Genomic DNA, 16,463 nt, shown 5'->3' with positions numbered 1-16,463 from the left:
AAATAGAGATTCATAAGATAATGAGTATCAAAATTCAAACACTTTCAAAACATGGATATTTTTATCTGCTGTTAGAAAGTAACAAAAACGACACATACACTGGAAAAAAATATCAGGAAAAAAAAATCAAAACTAAAAAATTATCCTAAAAAACACAAAAAAAAGAACCTAAAAATAGGCACGAGCTCAAAAGAATCACAAATGAAACTAGAGCAGGGGCGTCATTATGGGGGATGCAGAGGTTGCTAGGCATATTGGCCAACTTTGGTCGATAACTTTTAATTTTATTTAAAAAAATTTTTTTTACATACAAGAACATGTTAAATAATAATATTGTTAACCGCACAAAAAATAATGCACTGTGACTGTGTATGTGCGTGTGTAAATTCACTCATAAGTATTTAATATTTTGTCTGTTTCTGTATAAATTCATGGTACTTTTTGTAAAAAATAAAACAAATCAAAAAATCAAAAATGTAATTTTATAGTTCACATATTTAGAAGAGAAGTTGTATTTTCAGAGTGTTTAAATTCACTTACTGCGATGTTCCTAATCTTATGACTTTTTCTGTGCTTCTGTGTATTTTGTTGTTTTTTGGTTTTTTATTAAAAGATAAAGTATTTTCTGCTTTCATTTTAAATGACTCCAAGGTGTTCTTTTCAAAGTGCTCTATGTGAAGAGAAACATCTACCGTCTTCAGGATCTGTGTGTTAGTTGAAGTGATCGACTGTCTGAGGAAGTGAAAAGTTAAGACTATATTTTCAGTGATCTTTTCCAGAGTGACTGACTAGAAAATGTGATTTTTAAGTGATACGTTTTTCTAATCACGATGAAGAGCTGTGATGTATTCTTCTGAGTGTGAATCAGATTCAAGTTAATGATTTTTGTCACAGCCTTGAGTTGTTGATGAATGTTGTCTGTTTCTTATGAAGCAGGAGAAGAAGAGTACATGATCAGAGTGATTAGTAAAATTGAGTTAAAAAAGAGTTTTTACTGTTGAATTATGTTTTTTTTCTTTGATGTAAAAGATGTTTTTGTTCAGATAGTTTTGCTTGTGATTCTTTTGAGCTTTTGCTTCTTTTAGCTTCTATTTATACGTTCTTAAAAACCAAAACTTCTAATTTAACCTGATTTCAATTACAAAGCTATGTTGATCTATATGCAATGGCTAGATAGTATGGCTAGAGGCAATTTTCAATATTACAAAGAAAGAAATAAATAGCTAATTTTTTTACATTTTTCATCTCCCCAAAACTATTAATGTTTATTTGTAGTCTGATGGCCTTAAAAACTATTAAAAATCTGTAAAATGCTGCATTTTTAAATAGTTATTTCATGTATGAATTGTTGTCCTCAACACCCAGGACTGAACTGTTCTACACTCTCTCTCACACACACACACACACACACACTCTCACTCTCACTCAGGACTGAACTGTATATCAACTCTCTGTCTTTCTCACACACAGATACACACACTCTCTCTCTTGACTGTGTGGACATGCACACACACAATTTATATTGTTTGTTACTTATTGCACTACCTCTACCTGTCATCTGCTGCTATAGTCATATTTATGTTTATTTCTATTTGCACTACCTCAACCGCTGCTGTGTTTTTTTTGCACAATATTTTTGCACAATACTTTTTTACATCATTTCACTGTATCTTATTTTATTTCACTTACATTCCATTACACATGTTCTTTTCTTTCTTTTTCGGCGCTAAGTGTCCTGTGTTCTTTTGTGTTGTCTTTCTTGTATTTATTGTCTTTTTGCACTGTCTTGTCTATGCTCTGTTTGCACCTAGCTGCACACTGTGCACTTTCCGTGGCTAAGACAAACTTCTGTCCTAGCTCTGTGGTGTTGTTTTGTGTTGAACTCTTTGTTGTTGTATGTTTATGTAGCACCAGGTCCTGGAGAAACGTTGTTTCATTTCACTACATGTACTGCGTCAGCTATATGTGGTTGAAATGACAATAAAGCTTCTTGAATCTTGAATCTAATGGCACTGCACAAGCTAGTGGCGTCATCTAGCAAGGAATATGAGAGGAAGAGTACATGATCAGAGTGATTAGTGTCATTGAGTTAAAAGCAAGACCAAGAATTGTGATTGCCTATCCTTGTTTTTGAGCATTAATTTCAATGAATTTCAATTTTAACATTGTATGAAGTCAACATATGTGGTTGACTGAGTTTGAGAAGTCATTGAGATGACTTCAAGGTGTTCTTTTCAAATTGCTCTATGTGAAGAGAAACATCTACCGTCTTCAGGATCTGTGTGTTAGTTGAAGTGATCGACTGTCTGAGGAAGTGAAAAGTTAAGACTATACTTTCAGGGATCATTTCTATAATGACTGACTAGAAACGTGATTTGAAAGTGATACATCTCCCTGATCACGATGAAGAGCTGTGATGTATTCTTCTGAGTGTGAATCAGATTCAAGCTACTGATTTCTATCACAGGCTTGAGTCATTGATGAACATTCTCTGTTTCTTATGAAACATGGTTGGAAGGGTACATGATCTGAGTGATTAGTGTAATACAGTTGAAAGAGGGGTCTAACTTTTCAATTGTGTGTTTATTTTTTTTATTCAGAAGGTTTATTCTGATAAATTTGTTTGTTTTTCTTTTGAGCTTTATTGTTCTTAAAGGACAAGGTGTTTAATTTATCCTTATGTTGTTTACAATGCTATATTGATTGAGTATGGTTATGGATGACGTTACTCAAAGTAAAAAAAAAAAAAAAAAACAAGCTTAAAAGATTTACAAATGATGAACTCATACGATGTTTACGCCATAATCTTAAATAGGCCAAACCCACAAAGCAAAATTCATGGATCTTTGTTTTACCTCAGTGATACTAATCACTCTGATCATGTACTCTTTCTATCATGTTTCATAAAAGTCAGTGACTCAAACACGAGAGACTCATTATCTTAAACCTGAGTGAGGCTCAGAAGGGTACATCACAGCTCTTCCCAATAAGTTACTATAGAAATAATACCTGAAAGTATAGCCCTTATATTTCTTCAGGCAATTAAACACTTCAATGAAAATATATACAAAGAAAAAAACAAAAAAAAAACTATTGGGATACTTCAGGAAAAAATGATTCTATTAGATAATGTATGAACAAACATTTCATCTTCTCAGACAATCGAACACTTCAACTAACACAGATATATAATAGAGAAAATGTCAGAAAAAAGCAAGACTAAAATAATATGTAAAATAATAATACTTTATCTTTTAACAAAAAATAAAACAAAAACACACACACAGAAGCACAAAAAAATCATGAGAAGTGAATTTAAACAGTCTGAAAACACTCCCACTCTAGATCATTTCTATAGTGACTGACTAGGAAACGTGATTTTTAAGTGATACGTCTCCCTAATCACGATGAAGAGCTGTGATGTATTCTTCTGCGTGTGAATCAGATTCAAGTTAATGATTTTTATCACAGGCTTGAGTTATTGATGAATGTTCTCTGTTTCTTATGAAGCATGAGAAGAAGAGTACATGATCTGAGTGATTAGTGTCATCCAGTTGAAAGAAAGCTATAGATTTTCATTTATTTTATAGGTAGAGAGTTTATTCTCCTTTTAAGGAACAAAGCTTTTAATTTAACCTTATGCTTATTAAAAAACTTTATTGATTGAGTATGGCTATGGATGATGTGACTCAAAGTAAAAAAAATATCCTAAAAAAGTATTAAAAAAAACAAGCTTAAAAGAATCATAAATGAAAGCAGAAATTATCTTATCTTTTAAATATGTAAGCTATAAAAATTACATGTTTGAGGTTTTTAAAAAATATACACCATAGATTTATACAGAAACAGACTAATTTGTAAATACAAATTAAAATAATTTAGGCAGAAATATTCATAAGATAATGAGTATCAAAGTTCAAACACTTTCAAAACACAGATATTTGTAGCTGCTGTTAGAAAGTAACAAAATTTACACATCACCTGATAAACTCCTGCTGTATTATTCTCCAAATTATATAATATAAAGCAGAAAAATGAGAAAAACTGCTTCTTTTATTTTTTATTTTTTCAACTTAATGATCTCTCTAATTATTTAAGTTATCTCATTAACTTAAACCTGAGTCATGTTCAGAAGAGTACATCACAGCTCTTCATTGGGATTAGGGAGATGTTACACTTTCAAATCACATTTTCTCATCAGTTTCTATAGAAATGATCCCTGAAAATACGGTCTCCATTTCCTCAGGCAGCCAAGCACCTCAACTAACATACTACATATAATAGAGAAAACGTCAACACTAAAATAAAGAATTTCACTTTCATTTTAAATGACTTCAAGGTGTTCTTTTCAAAGTGCTCTATGTGAAGAGAAACATCTACCGTCTTCAGGAAAACCACTGTAGAAAAGCACACACCATCTATATGCAGCAGCAATGACTTTATGAACTTTTTCAATAAGAAAATTGACAATATCAGGTAAAATATCCAGGATATTAAATTAAAACCAAATTATTTGATAGATAACTCATATAAATATTTCTCATCAGAGCTTCGAATGCTTTACTCCACTTCAAGAGCCTGATCTAATTTCACTAATTTCCTCTTCAAAACTTTCAACCTGCATACTAGATCCTTTACCCACGTCTTTCCTTAAACAGATATTACCATTAATTAATCATTAATCAAGGGAAGAATTAATCATTCTAAAAATCATTAATTCTTCCCTAAGCACTGGCTATGTGCCTAAATCTTTTAAGCTAGCAATTATCAAACCACTGATTAAAAAACTTGACCTTGACCTGTCGGAGAAAATATAATATACCCAGCTTTGAATTATATACCTAGCCTTAAAAGTAGCTTAAGTGCTAATGTACTCAATGCTCTAAGCTCTGACTTGGCAATATTCTGCCTAAAGAGTAGTGTGTATCTATTAAGAATAATTTAGCCATTTATTACGTAGTAAGTAGTTAACTCTGATTAAAAATAGCTATAATAATCAGATATAGCCTCATAGTCTTCATAATAAACATGCAGAATTATTAATGGCAGCATGCTAGTGTAATAACCACACCGGGACTGAAGTAACAGAAAAAGAGGAGAGATTTATTGAAACATTAGGAGTTACAACTCAGTCAGCCAGCCTATCCAATGGGATCAGTGGGACCGGAGGGTCAGTTGTAGAAGACGGAATCTCGGGATCCTGAGGAGAAGTTGGAGAGTAATCAGTGGGAGAAGTTGGGGGCGAATAGTCAGGAGAAGACTGAGGAATATCATGAACACTGTAAGGCATAGGCACAAATTCAGGAGAAAGTTGGGGAATGTCAGGGGAATTAGGAAATGAAGAAGAGTCAGAGGAAGAATCATTAGAGGAAATCTCAACAGGGAAATCCTCAGTCTGGACGCCTTGAGAGGTGGTGCGTGTCCAATGCCAGTAGAAGGTCTGAGTAGACTGATCACAGGTTGTGGGGTGAAATTGGGTGCTCTGATCAAGACAGACGGTATCTCTCACGATATGGTGAGCGAGGTAAGGAGACTCAGGAATAGAGGATTCAGATAGGTGCTCCAGGAAACCAGTAAGTTCAATGGCCAAACAGGATAGCTGATACTGGCGATAGCGTCGCAGAGCACCCCTGGGACTTCTCCGGAAGATAGCGCGGCGGGCTGACTGAGCTAGGAAAAAAATAATGGGAAATGAGTGAAGATGAGTGAAGTGCATATTGTATGACTATGTAGTCAGCAAAAGAGAGCGTGTACTAAGGCAGGAGGAAGGCGCCTATAAGTAAGTGCCAATTTTTATAAAAATGGTTGACTTAGCCTAAAAATAAGGGGAACTGGTGAGGAGGAAAATTGACGTCATCGAGAGGAGGATGGTATCAATTTAGGGGCGGTATCGGGACAAATGCGAAAATAATGGGAACTGGGAAAACGTATGTAAACTAAGGAAGGAGGGACTAAAGTAGCCATACACTGAATATAATGGGAAATTGCTGGAAATATTTAAATTAGAGAAAAGGAGGCGCCCCGGGGCGCCTGGGGTATAAGTAGAGGGGACTTTTTCGGGGTTTTTGAGACCAGCTGCTCTCTTCAGATATGCATGTTGTTGACTGCATGACTGAATAAAGAAACCTGCTTCTTCTCATCTGTTGACCGAGATCTCTTTTATTTCGGCTAAGTTTTATAGATTGTGGAGGTTATTGGGAAAGCTAAGAGTAATAGATACAAACAAAATTCCACCCTGTGATATGTCCACTCGGAGGGGGCTCTGAGTTCCGACAGACCCCTGTCAGCTGTCTAACTATAGACCGATATCAAACCTGCCCTTTATCTCCAAGATCCTAGAAAAGGCAGTAGCACAGCAGTTATGTTCACACCTGCATAGAAATAACATTTATGAAATTTATGTATCAGTCAGGATTTAGGCCTCATCATAGCACAGAGACAGCACTGGTTAAAGTGGTAAATGACCTGTTACTGGTTTCTGATCAGGGTTGTGTCTCCATACTGGTGCTACTTGATCTTAGTGCAGCTTTTGACACCATTGACCACACTATTCTCCTTGATAGGCTAGAACATGTTGTTGGTGTTAAAGAACAGCCCTCTCCTGGCTCAGGTCTTATTTGACTGACCATTATCAGTTTGTAGATCTAGATCAGGGGTGTCCAATCTTATCCGCAAAGGGCCGGCGTGGGTGCTGGTTTTTACTCCAACCAAGCAGAAGCCACACCTGAGTCCACTGAAAGCCAAGATCAGTTGATTAGCCAGTTGGAATCAGGTGTAGCTTCTGCTTGGTTGGAATGAAAGCCTGCACCCACACCGGCCCTTTGCGGATAAGATTGGACACCCCTGATCTAGATGGTGACATCTCTATGCATACCACGATTATGTTCGGTGTTCCACCCAGGAGACAGCTGTGGACAGAGCCACTTGGGGATTTTCACACCGTCACAGATCTGCCATTACATCTGTCACCTTGTAACAGCAAGGAACTAGTGTCTATAATGACCTCAGAAACTACAGACCTAATAGTTCCTCATGGGCTATTGATTGCTGTTGTAGAAAGGACATTAATCAGTTACAGTTACATTATTTACTGTTTAGTGTGTCCCAAATGAGGATGGGTTCCCTTCTGAGCCTGGTTCGTCTCAAGGTTTCTTTCTCATATCTTCCCATTGAGTTTTTCCTTGCCAACGTCGCCACAGGCTTGCTCATTAGGGATAAAATAGTTTCATAATTTAATTTAATGATTTATTTTTATTTCCAGTTAGTTTGTTTATTTATTCCTTTCTCTGTTTATCTTCCTTTGTAAAGCTGCTTTGAGACAACATCCATTGTAAAAGGCACTATACAAATAAAATGAACTGAATTTAATAAAGAAAACATCAGAAAAAAAAAAACACACTAAAATAATTTACATAAAAACTAAAACCACCTCCAACTCAAAACAACCACGTATACTGACTGCACATGATCAATAAACTTAGGCTCAAAACATAAACAAGGCAACTAAAGCTTTTAGTTTTTCTTTTAACTGGATTATACTAATCACTCAGATCATGTACTCTTTCTCTTATGCTTCATAAGAAACAGAGAACATTCATCAATGACTCAAGCCTATGAAACCATTAGCTTGAATCTGTGTGTTAGTTGAAGTGATCGACTGTCTGAGGAAGTGAAAAGTTAAGACTATACTTTCAGGGATCATTTCTATAGTGACTGATGAGAAAATGTGATTTGAAAGTGTTACATCTCCCTAATCCCAATGAAGAGCTGTGATGTACTCTTCTGAACATGACTCAGGTTTAAGTTAATGAGTCTCTCGTGTTTGTGTCATTGATTTTTATAGAACATGAGAGGAAGAGTACATGATTAGAGAGATCATTAAGTTGAAAAAATAAAATATTTATGAAGCAGTGTTTCTCGGGTTTTCTGCTTTATATATGGAGAATAACACAGCAGGAGTTTATGAGGTGATGTGTAAATTTTGTTTCCTTTTAACAGCAGCTAAAAATATCCATGTTTTGAAAGTATCTTCGACACTCATCTTCTTATGAATCTTTACTTCTGCTTAAATTACTGTGACTGATTTCTATAGAGCACACAATAAAATGGGAACTTGTGTATGTACGTGTGTAAATTCATGCATTAGTATTTACAAATTAGTCTGTTTCCGTATATATTTATAGTTTTTTTTTAATCCAAAATGTCATTTTATAGTTATTTTTACAGTGTTCAAATTCACCTTTAATGAGTTTTTTGTGCCTCTGTGTGTTTTGTTTGTTGTTAAAAGATAAAGTATTTTCTGCTTTCATTTTAAATGACTTCAAGGTGTTCTTTTCAAAGTGCTCTATGTGAAGAGAAACATCTACCGTCTTCAGGATCTGTGTGTTAGTTGAAGTGATCGACTGTCTGAGGAAGTGTAAAGTTAAGACTGTACTTTCAGGAATCATTTCTATAGTGACTGATTAGAAACATGATTTGAAAGTGATATGTCTCCCTAATCACGATGAAGAGCTGTGATGTATTCTTCTGAGTGTGAATCAGATTCAAGCTACTGATTTCTATCACAGGCTTGAGTCATTGATGAACATTCTCTGTTTCTTATGAAAAATGAGAGGAAGAGTACATGATCAGAGTGATTAGTGTAATTAGGTTTCATGATCCTTGTTTTTTGCTGTGTATGTATTTGCTTTATTAAAGGTTTTGCATTGTGTTTTTATCAGTTATTTTTGCGGTGTTATTTTTCTTTTCTTTTTTCCAAGATAAAGGTTGTTTTTTTTTTAACTAGCTTAAAAATAGCTGTTTCTCTGTATTGTTTTTCTGTGTATGTATCTTAAAGTGCTTAAATGCCTGGAGAAATATAAGGACTCAACTTTCAGAAATCATTTCTCTAGTAACTGATTAGGAAGGGGTGTGATGTATTCTTCTGAGCATGCATTTTAGCTAATGGTTTCTGTCATGGGCTTGAGTCATTGATGAATGTTTTCTGTTTCTTATTAAATGTGAAAGGAAGCGTACATGATTAGAGTGATTAGTGTCATTGAGGTAAAAGAAAGATCCAAAAGATTTGTTCTATGTGTGTTTTACCTATTTGAGCTTATGGTTTAGACATCGTGTGAGTTCATCATTTATGATGCTTTTAAGCTCACATATTTTTATCCATATTTTTTGTGCACTTTCAAGCTAATGATTTCTGTCACAGGCTTGAGTCATGGATGAATGTTCTCTTTTTTTCTTAGGAAGCAGGAGAGGAGGAGTACATGATCATTTGTATATTCAAGCTGAAAGAAAAATTGAATTTGTGTTAATTTGTATTTAGGGCTTATTCATATAGTGTGTAGTTTCCTTTGTGATTCTTTTGAGCTTGTGCCTTTTTAGTTTTTTTTTGTGTGTTCTTCAGGAACAAAGTTTTTAATTTAGAGTAGCTTTTTTTCCTGATATTTTTTCTAATGTATGTGTGTTCCTAGAAATCCTAGTTATTTACTGTTGTTAGTTGACAACACTAATCACTCTGATCATGTACTCTACTTCTCAGGAAACAGAGAACATTCATCAATGACTCAAGCCTGTGACAAAAATCATTAGCTTGTATCTGATTTGCGCTCAGAAGAATACATCACAGTTCTTCATCGGGATTAGAGAGACAGATCACTTTCAAATCACATTTCCTAATCAGTCACTATAGAAATGATCTCTGAAAGTATAGTCGTAACTTTTCACTTCCTCAGACAGTCGATCACTTCAACTAACACACAGATCCTGAAGACGGTCGATGTTTCTCTTCACATGGAGAACTTTGAAAAGAACACCTTGAAGTCATTTAAAATCAAAGCAAAAAAAAAACTTTATCTTTTAACAAAAGACAAAACAAAACAAAAAATTACACAGAGGCGCAGAAAAATTCATAAGATAAGGAACATCGTAGCAAAAGTGAATTTGAACACTGAAAATACAACTTCTCTAAATATGTGAACTATAAAATTACGCTTTTGATATTTTTAAAACAACATTCCATAAATTTATGCAGATATGCGTGAATTTACACACGTACATACACACGTTCTCAACTTATTGTGTGCTCTAGAGAAATCAGTCACAATAATTTATGCAGAAGTAAAGATTCATAAGATGATCCAGGTGTCTACTTGGATAATCATCTCCCTCACACTCTGCTTATCATTGAGGTCTGCCCTGTACCACTTCCCCAAGCTCTTCACTGGTCTCTCCCGAACTGTTGGGATGATGGTATCTTTAATCCTGAAGCGGAACCGGTCCTGGATATGGCCCTTTCTCAACACCAAGCTTCTGGACTTCTCTGGTTTAAACTCCATCCTAGTCCAATCAGTGTGCTTAACCAGGTCCTCCAAAATCCATCTGCCTTCAGGTACTGATTTTGTCATGATGGTAAGGCTCTTATAGGTACCTGCTGGATGCCGCTAGCCAACACTGCACCCTGCCTCAACTTCTCTGCTGACTTAACAAGAAGGTTCATTGCTGCCGAAAACAAGATCACTGAAATCGTACAGACAGTGACAATGCCCACTTCTAGCCTCTGCCAATCGGTGGTGAAGTCTCCACAGGTGAAATGCACCTAGTAGCACTGCACAAGCTTCTGGAAACGCTCTGGAACATGATAGGTCTTCAACATCAGATCCACCAACTTATGGGGTATCGTCCCATAGGCATTTGTTAAGTCCAGCCACAGGACTGCCGGGTCACCACGGTTCTTCTTCTCTTCAATGATCTTAGTGATTATACTGGTGTGCTCAAGACAGCCTGCTACTGCTGGAACTCCCCGCTTTTGGACAGATGTATCCATGTACCTGTTGTCCATCATAAAGGACGTCAGCCTCTTTGCTAGAATCACAAGAAAAAGCTTTCCTTCAACGTTTAGGAGTGAGATGGTACGGAATTGCTTGATCCCTGTTGAATTTTCTTCCCTCAGCGACTAGCCAGCAAGGAAGTCCTTCTTCCATGCCACTCTCAGTAGCTTCCATAGACGTGTCCTGAGCCTTTTACAATATTTATACACCTTGTACGGAATGCCATTCGGACCTGGGGCTGATTTTGCTCTGGCCTTCCTGAGAAAGGTATTCATCTCTTGCCAGCTCGGTTCCTCATCTCTAAAGGGGATAGCTGGTTCTGTTGGTTTAATGAGTTCCTGCATCTCCTCTAAACTGTCCTTTCTTCTAGGATCGCTGTGGACCTGACGAGGGTGCTCCTCCACCTCCTCCTTTGTTGCTTTTAGCTACCCTGATCCTACATTACCCAGAAGTTTTGGCATATATTTGAAGGAAATCCGTCCGCTCCTTCATTCTTCGCTTCCTATCCCTGCGGTGACATTCGGCTTTTCGCAAGGTCTTTACGCGTTCTCTCAAGTTGTCACGCGTTTCTGTGAGTGCTGGTTTCTCATCCGCTGTTGCTTTGCGATACGCCTTTCTCAGCCTCCGCAAATCCCCCCTACGGATTGCTATCTCCTTCACGTCTGTTTTCCTTTGTCTGGACATATGTTCTACCCTTCGTCTCTTTCTTTCCAAAGCGATCAGCACCTATACTCCAAATAATGGAAGCCATGGCCTTGAGCTTCTTCCCCACATCTCCTGCCAAGGCTGTTCCCAGCACCTCATCCACATCATGATCAAACCTCTCCCACTCCTTCCTTTCCACCGCAGCCGGCCAGTTCAATGCTTCCTTTCGGACTATTCTTACACATGCATCCTGTCCAGGATGTCTAATATCCTGTACACCCTCCCCCTCTGTCTGGTGCTTCATGTCCTCTGCCACATCAACGATGCTGTTCCTGCTCCCATCTTCATCACGCACCTGGAGATTCTGAGGACTGTGGTTTGCCTCCTGCCCCGGCCTCTCCTCCATCTCACCAGGTTTCCCTGTGCGTTGTACATTATGCTCAGGTTGCAAGTACTTCATCTTTGACTGATGTATCTTCAGACCCCTCTCATTTTTACATATCCTCCCACATCCACAGACCCAAGATAAATCACTTCACTGTTCCATGGTCAGTTGTCCATCATGAGTGGTCATAACACAGTTTTGTCCTGTGGGCCGATCATCCTCCCCCACTCTCGCTCCACCCCGGGGGTATCTTGTAATATACCTTTCCATAGCGATTAGCAGTGGGTTCCTCCTCACAGAGGTTGTGCTTCAGCGGGCCAAGCCTCCACACTCCGACTTTGGTTTTTCCCAAACGTCAGCCGTCTCTCCTAGCTGTCACCGTTCTTTCTCGGTCGCCAACTTGTCTTTCCAAGTAGTCACATATAAATGTTAACAAATCATTTAATTTTCTTATTCAGTGTCTTTCAATTTCAAATTTCTGTCTTGCATACCCTCCTTAAATTAAACACTATCTGAACAAACACTCTATTTCAGAACACAAGACAGTCAATTGGAAACTTCAATCTCTCTTGCAGTTTAATAAAACAAATCACTCTGTTCACGTATGCTTCCTCTCACGTTTCATAAGAAACGAAGAACAGTCATCAATGACTCAGAAACCCAGACCCAGATGCTCAGTGAAGAGAGTACACTCAGCTGATCACACCACCCTCTGGAGAGCTTACCTGTCCTGCTTGGTGCTGTTTCCAAACTAAGCTGTGATGCTTCCCATCAGGATGCTCTCAGAGGTGCAGGTATGATTTTTTTTTTTTTTTTTAGCACCTTTGAGGGCAGTTTAAAGTCCTTTAGGTGTCTGAGATGGTAAAGATGCTGCTGGGCCTTCTTCACCAGGGTGTTGATGTGACAAGACCATGACAATCCTGCGTTATTTGAACACCTATGTACTGGAAACTGTCCACTCTCTCCACTGGGGTCCCACTGATAGTGAGGGGATGGTGAATCCTCTCCTGCTTTGTACTAAAGTCCACTCAATTTAGTCTGTTTCTGTATAAATCTATGGTATATATTTTTAAGAAACATCAAACACGTCATTTTATAGCTCACATATTTAACAGATAAAGTATTTTTACATCTACCGTCTTCAGGATCTCTGTGTCAGTTGAAGTGATCGACTGTCTGAGGAAGTGACAAGTTAAGACTGTACTTTCAGAGATCATTTCTAATGTGACTGATTAGAAAACATTATTTGAAAGTGCTACATCTCCCTAATCACGATGAAGAGCTGTGATGTATTCTTCTGAATGTGAATCAGATTCCAGCTGATGAGTTCTGTCCCAGGCTTGAGTTGTTGATGAATGTTATCTGTTTCTTATGAAGCATGAGAGGAAGAGTACATGATCAGAGTGATTAGTAAAATTGAGTTAAAAAAGAGTTTTTACTGTTGAGTTATGTTTTTGTTCTTTGATGTAAAGTTTTTGTTCAGATAGTTTTGCTTGTGATTTTTTTAAGCTTTTGTTTCTTTTAGGTTCTATTTATACGTTCTTAAAAACCAAAACTTCTAATTTAACCTGATTTCAATTACAAAGCTATGTTGATCTATATGCAATGGCTAGATAGTATGGCTAGAGGCAATTTTCAATATTACAAAGAAAGAAATCAATAGCTAATTTTTTTACATTTTTCATCTCCCCAAAACTATTAATGTTTATTTGTAGTCTGATGGCCTTAAAAACTATTAAAAATCTGTAAAATGCTGCATTTTTAAATAGTAATTTCATGTATGAATTGTTGTCCTCAACACCCAGGACTGAACTGTTCTACACTCTCTCTCTCTCACACACACACACACACACACACACACACACACACACACACACACACACACACACACACACACACACACACACACACACACACACACACACACACACACACACACACACACACACACACACACACACACACACACACACACACACACACACACACACACACACACACACACACACACACACACTCTCTCTCTCACTCAGGACTGAACTGTATATCAACTCTCTGTCTTTCTCACACACAGATACACACACTCTCTCTCTTGACTGTGTGGACATGCACACACAATTTATATTGTTTGTTACTTATTGCACTACCTCTACCTGTCATCTGCTGCTATAGTCATATTTATGTTTATTTCTATTTGCACTACCTCAACCGCTGCTGTGTTTTTTTTGCACAATATTTTTGCACAATACTTTTTTACATCATTTCACTGTATCTTATTTTATTTCACTTACATTCCATTACACATGTTCTTTTCTTTCTTTTTCGGCGCTAAGTGTCCTGTGTTCTTTTGTGTTCTCTTTCTTGTATTTATTGTCTTTTTGCACTGTCTTGTCTATGCTCTGTTTGCACCTAGCTGCCCACTGTGCACTTTCCGTGGCTAAGACAAACTTCTGTCCTAGCTCTGTGGTGTTGTTTTGTGTTGAACTCTTTGTTGTTGTATGTTTATGTAGCACCAGGTCCTGGAGAAACGTTGTTTCATTTCACTACATGTACTGCGTCAGCTATATGTGGTTGAAATGACAATAAAGCTTCTTGAATCTTGAATCTAATGGCACTGCACAAGCTAGCGGCGTCATCTAGCAAGGAATATGAGAGGAAGAGTACATGATCAGAGTGATTAGTGTCATTGAGTTAAAAGCAAGACCAAGAATTGTGATTGCCTATCCTTGTTTTTGAGCATTAATTTCAATGAATTTCAATTTTAACATTGTATGAAGTCAACATATGTGGTTGACTGAGTTTGAGAAGTCATTGAGATGACTTCAAGGTGTTCTTTTCAAATTGCTCTATGTGAAGAGAAACATCTACCGTCTTCAGGATCTGTGTGTTAGTTGAAGTGATCGACTGTCTGAGGAAGTGAAAAGTTAAGACTATACTTTCAGGGATCATTTCTATAGTGATTGACTAGGAGATGTGATTTGAAAGTGATACATCTCCCTAATCACGATGAAGAGCTGTGATGTATTCTTCTGAGTGTGAATCAGATTCCAGCTACTGATTTCTATCACAGGCTTGAGTCATTGATGAACATTCTCTGTTTCTTATGAAACATGGTTGGAAGGGTACATGATCTGAGTGATTAGTGTAATACAGTTGAAAGAGGGGTCTAACTTTTCAATTGTGTGTTTATTTTTTTTATTCAGAAGGTTTATTCTGATAAATTTGTTTGTTTTTCTTTTGAGCTTTATTGTTCTTAAAGGACAAGGTGTTTAATTTATCCTTATGTTGTTTACAATGCTATATTGATTGAGTATGGTTATGGATGACGTTACTCAAAGTAAAAAAAAAAAAAAAACAAGCTTAAAAGATTTACAAATGATGAACTCATACGATGTTTACGCCATAATCTTAAATAGGCCAAACCCACAAAGCAAAATTCATGGATCTTTGTTTTACCTCAGTGACACTAATCACTCTGATCATGTACTCTTTCTATCATGTTTCATAAAAGTCAGTGACTCAAACACGAGAGACTCATTATCTTAAACCTGAGTGAGGCTCAGAAGGGTACATCACAGCTCTTCCCAATAAGTTACTATAGAAATAATACCTGAAAGTATAGCCCTTATATTTCTTCAGGCAATTAAACACTTCAATGAAAATATATACAAAGAAAAAAACAAAAAAAAAAACTATTGGGATACTTCAGGAAAAAATGATTCTATTAGATAATGTATGAACAAACATTTCATCTTCTCAGACAATCGAACACTTCAACTAACACAGATATATAATAGAGAAAATGTCAGAAAAAAGCAAGACTAAAATAATATGTAAAATAATAATACTTTATCTTTTAACAAAAAATAAAACAAAAACACACACACAGAAGCACAAAAAAATCATGAGAAGTGAATTTAAACAGTCTGAAAACACTCCCACTCTAGATCATTTCTATAGTGACTGACTAGGAAATGTGATTTTTAAGTGATACGTCTCCCTAATCACGATGAAGAGCTGTGATGTATTCTTCTGCGTGTGAATCAGATTCAAGTTAATGATTTTTATCACAGGCTTGAGTTATTGATGAATGTTCTCTGTTTCTTATGAAGCATGAGAAGAAGAGTACATGATCTGAGTGATTAGTGTCATCCAGTTGAAAGAAAGCTGTAGATTTTCATTTATTTTATAGGTAGAGAGTTTATTCTCCTTTTAAGGAACAAAGCTTTTAATTTAACCTTATGCTTATTAAAAAACTTTATTGATTGAGTATGGCTATGGATGATGTGACTCAAAGTAAAAAAAAATATCCTAAAAAAGTATTAAAAAAAACAAGCTTAAAAGAATCATAAATGAAAGCAGAAATTATCTTATCTTTTAAATATGTAAGCTATAAAAATTACATGTTTGAGGTTTTTAAAAAATATACACCATAGATTTATACAGAAACAGACTAATTTGTAAATACAAATTAAAATAATTTAGGCAGAAATATTCATAAGATAATGAGTATCAAAGTTCAAACACTTTCAAAACACAGATATTTGTAGCTGCTGTTAGAAAGTAACAAAATTTACACATCACCTGATAAACTCCTGCTGTATTATTCTCCA

General features: G+C 36.4%; 8 non-coding genes and 3 pseudogenes across 8 annotated transcripts; 9 read left to right on the top strand and 2 right to left on the bottom strand.

Annotated features, from left to right (window-relative positions):
- Positions 1-750: 750 nt before the first annotated feature.
- On the top strand, positions 751-964 carry LOC131356926 (small nucleolar RNA U3). Its single transcript, XR_009205170.1, has one exon. It is a non-coding gene; the product is annotated as a small nucleolar RNA U3 (small nucleolar RNA).
- Positions 965-2,324: 1,360 nt separating this feature from the next.
- LOC131357049 (small nucleolar RNA U3) lies at positions 2,325-2,537 on the top strand. Its single transcript, XR_009205240.1, has one exon. It is a non-coding gene; the product is annotated as a small nucleolar RNA U3 (small nucleolar RNA).
- A 787-nt stretch (positions 2,538-3,324) lies between these two features.
- On the top strand, positions 3,325-3,541 carry LOC131356922 (small nucleolar RNA U3). The gene has a single exon (XR_009205166.1). It is a non-coding gene; the product is annotated as a small nucleolar RNA U3 (small nucleolar RNA).
- Positions 3,542-7,679: 4,138 nt separating this feature from the next.
- Positions 7,680-7,876, top strand: LOC131356936 (small nucleolar RNA U3; annotated as a pseudogene).
- Positions 7,877-8,424: 548 nt separating this feature from the next.
- On the top strand, positions 8,425-8,637 carry LOC131357031 (small nucleolar RNA U3). The gene has a single exon (XR_009205222.1). It is a non-coding gene; the product is annotated as a small nucleolar RNA U3 (small nucleolar RNA).
- A 223-nt stretch (positions 8,638-8,860) lies between these two features.
- On the top strand, positions 8,861-9,024 carry LOC131356963 (small nucleolar RNA U3; annotated as a pseudogene).
- Positions 9,025-9,502: 478 nt separating this feature from the next.
- On the bottom strand, positions 9,503-9,707 carry LOC131356908 (small nucleolar RNA U3). The gene has a single exon (XR_009205153.1). It is a non-coding gene; the product is annotated as a small nucleolar RNA U3 (small nucleolar RNA).
- A 411-nt stretch (positions 9,708-10,118) lies between these two features.
- On the bottom strand, positions 10,119-11,586 carry LOC131356263 (uncharacterized; annotated as a pseudogene).
- A 1,458-nt stretch (positions 11,587-13,044) lies between these two features.
- LOC131356901 (small nucleolar RNA U3) lies at positions 13,045-13,258 on the top strand. The gene has a single exon (XR_009205146.1). It is a non-coding gene; the product is annotated as a small nucleolar RNA U3 (small nucleolar RNA).
- A 1,518-nt stretch (positions 13,259-14,776) lies between these two features.
- On the top strand, positions 14,777-14,990 carry LOC131357030 (small nucleolar RNA U3). The gene has a single exon (XR_009205221.1). It is a non-coding gene; the product is annotated as a small nucleolar RNA U3 (small nucleolar RNA).
- A 786-nt stretch (positions 14,991-15,776) lies between these two features.
- Positions 15,777-15,993, top strand: LOC131356918 (small nucleolar RNA U3). The gene has a single exon (XR_009205162.1). It is a non-coding gene; the product is annotated as a small nucleolar RNA U3 (small nucleolar RNA).
- The last annotated feature ends 470 nt before the right edge of the window (positions 15,994-16,463 follow it).

The sequence above is a fragment of the Hemibagrus wyckioides genome, linkage group LG07 (assembly GCF_019097595.1).
Source record: "Hemibagrus wyckioides isolate EC202008001 linkage group LG07, SWU_Hwy_1.0, whole genome shotgun sequence".
Lineage (NCBI taxonomy): Eukaryota > Metazoa > Chordata > Actinopteri > Siluriformes > Bagridae > Hemibagrus > Hemibagrus wyckioides.
Note: the sequence above shows the minus strand (reverse complement) of the source record. Positions and strands in the feature narration are given on the sequence as shown.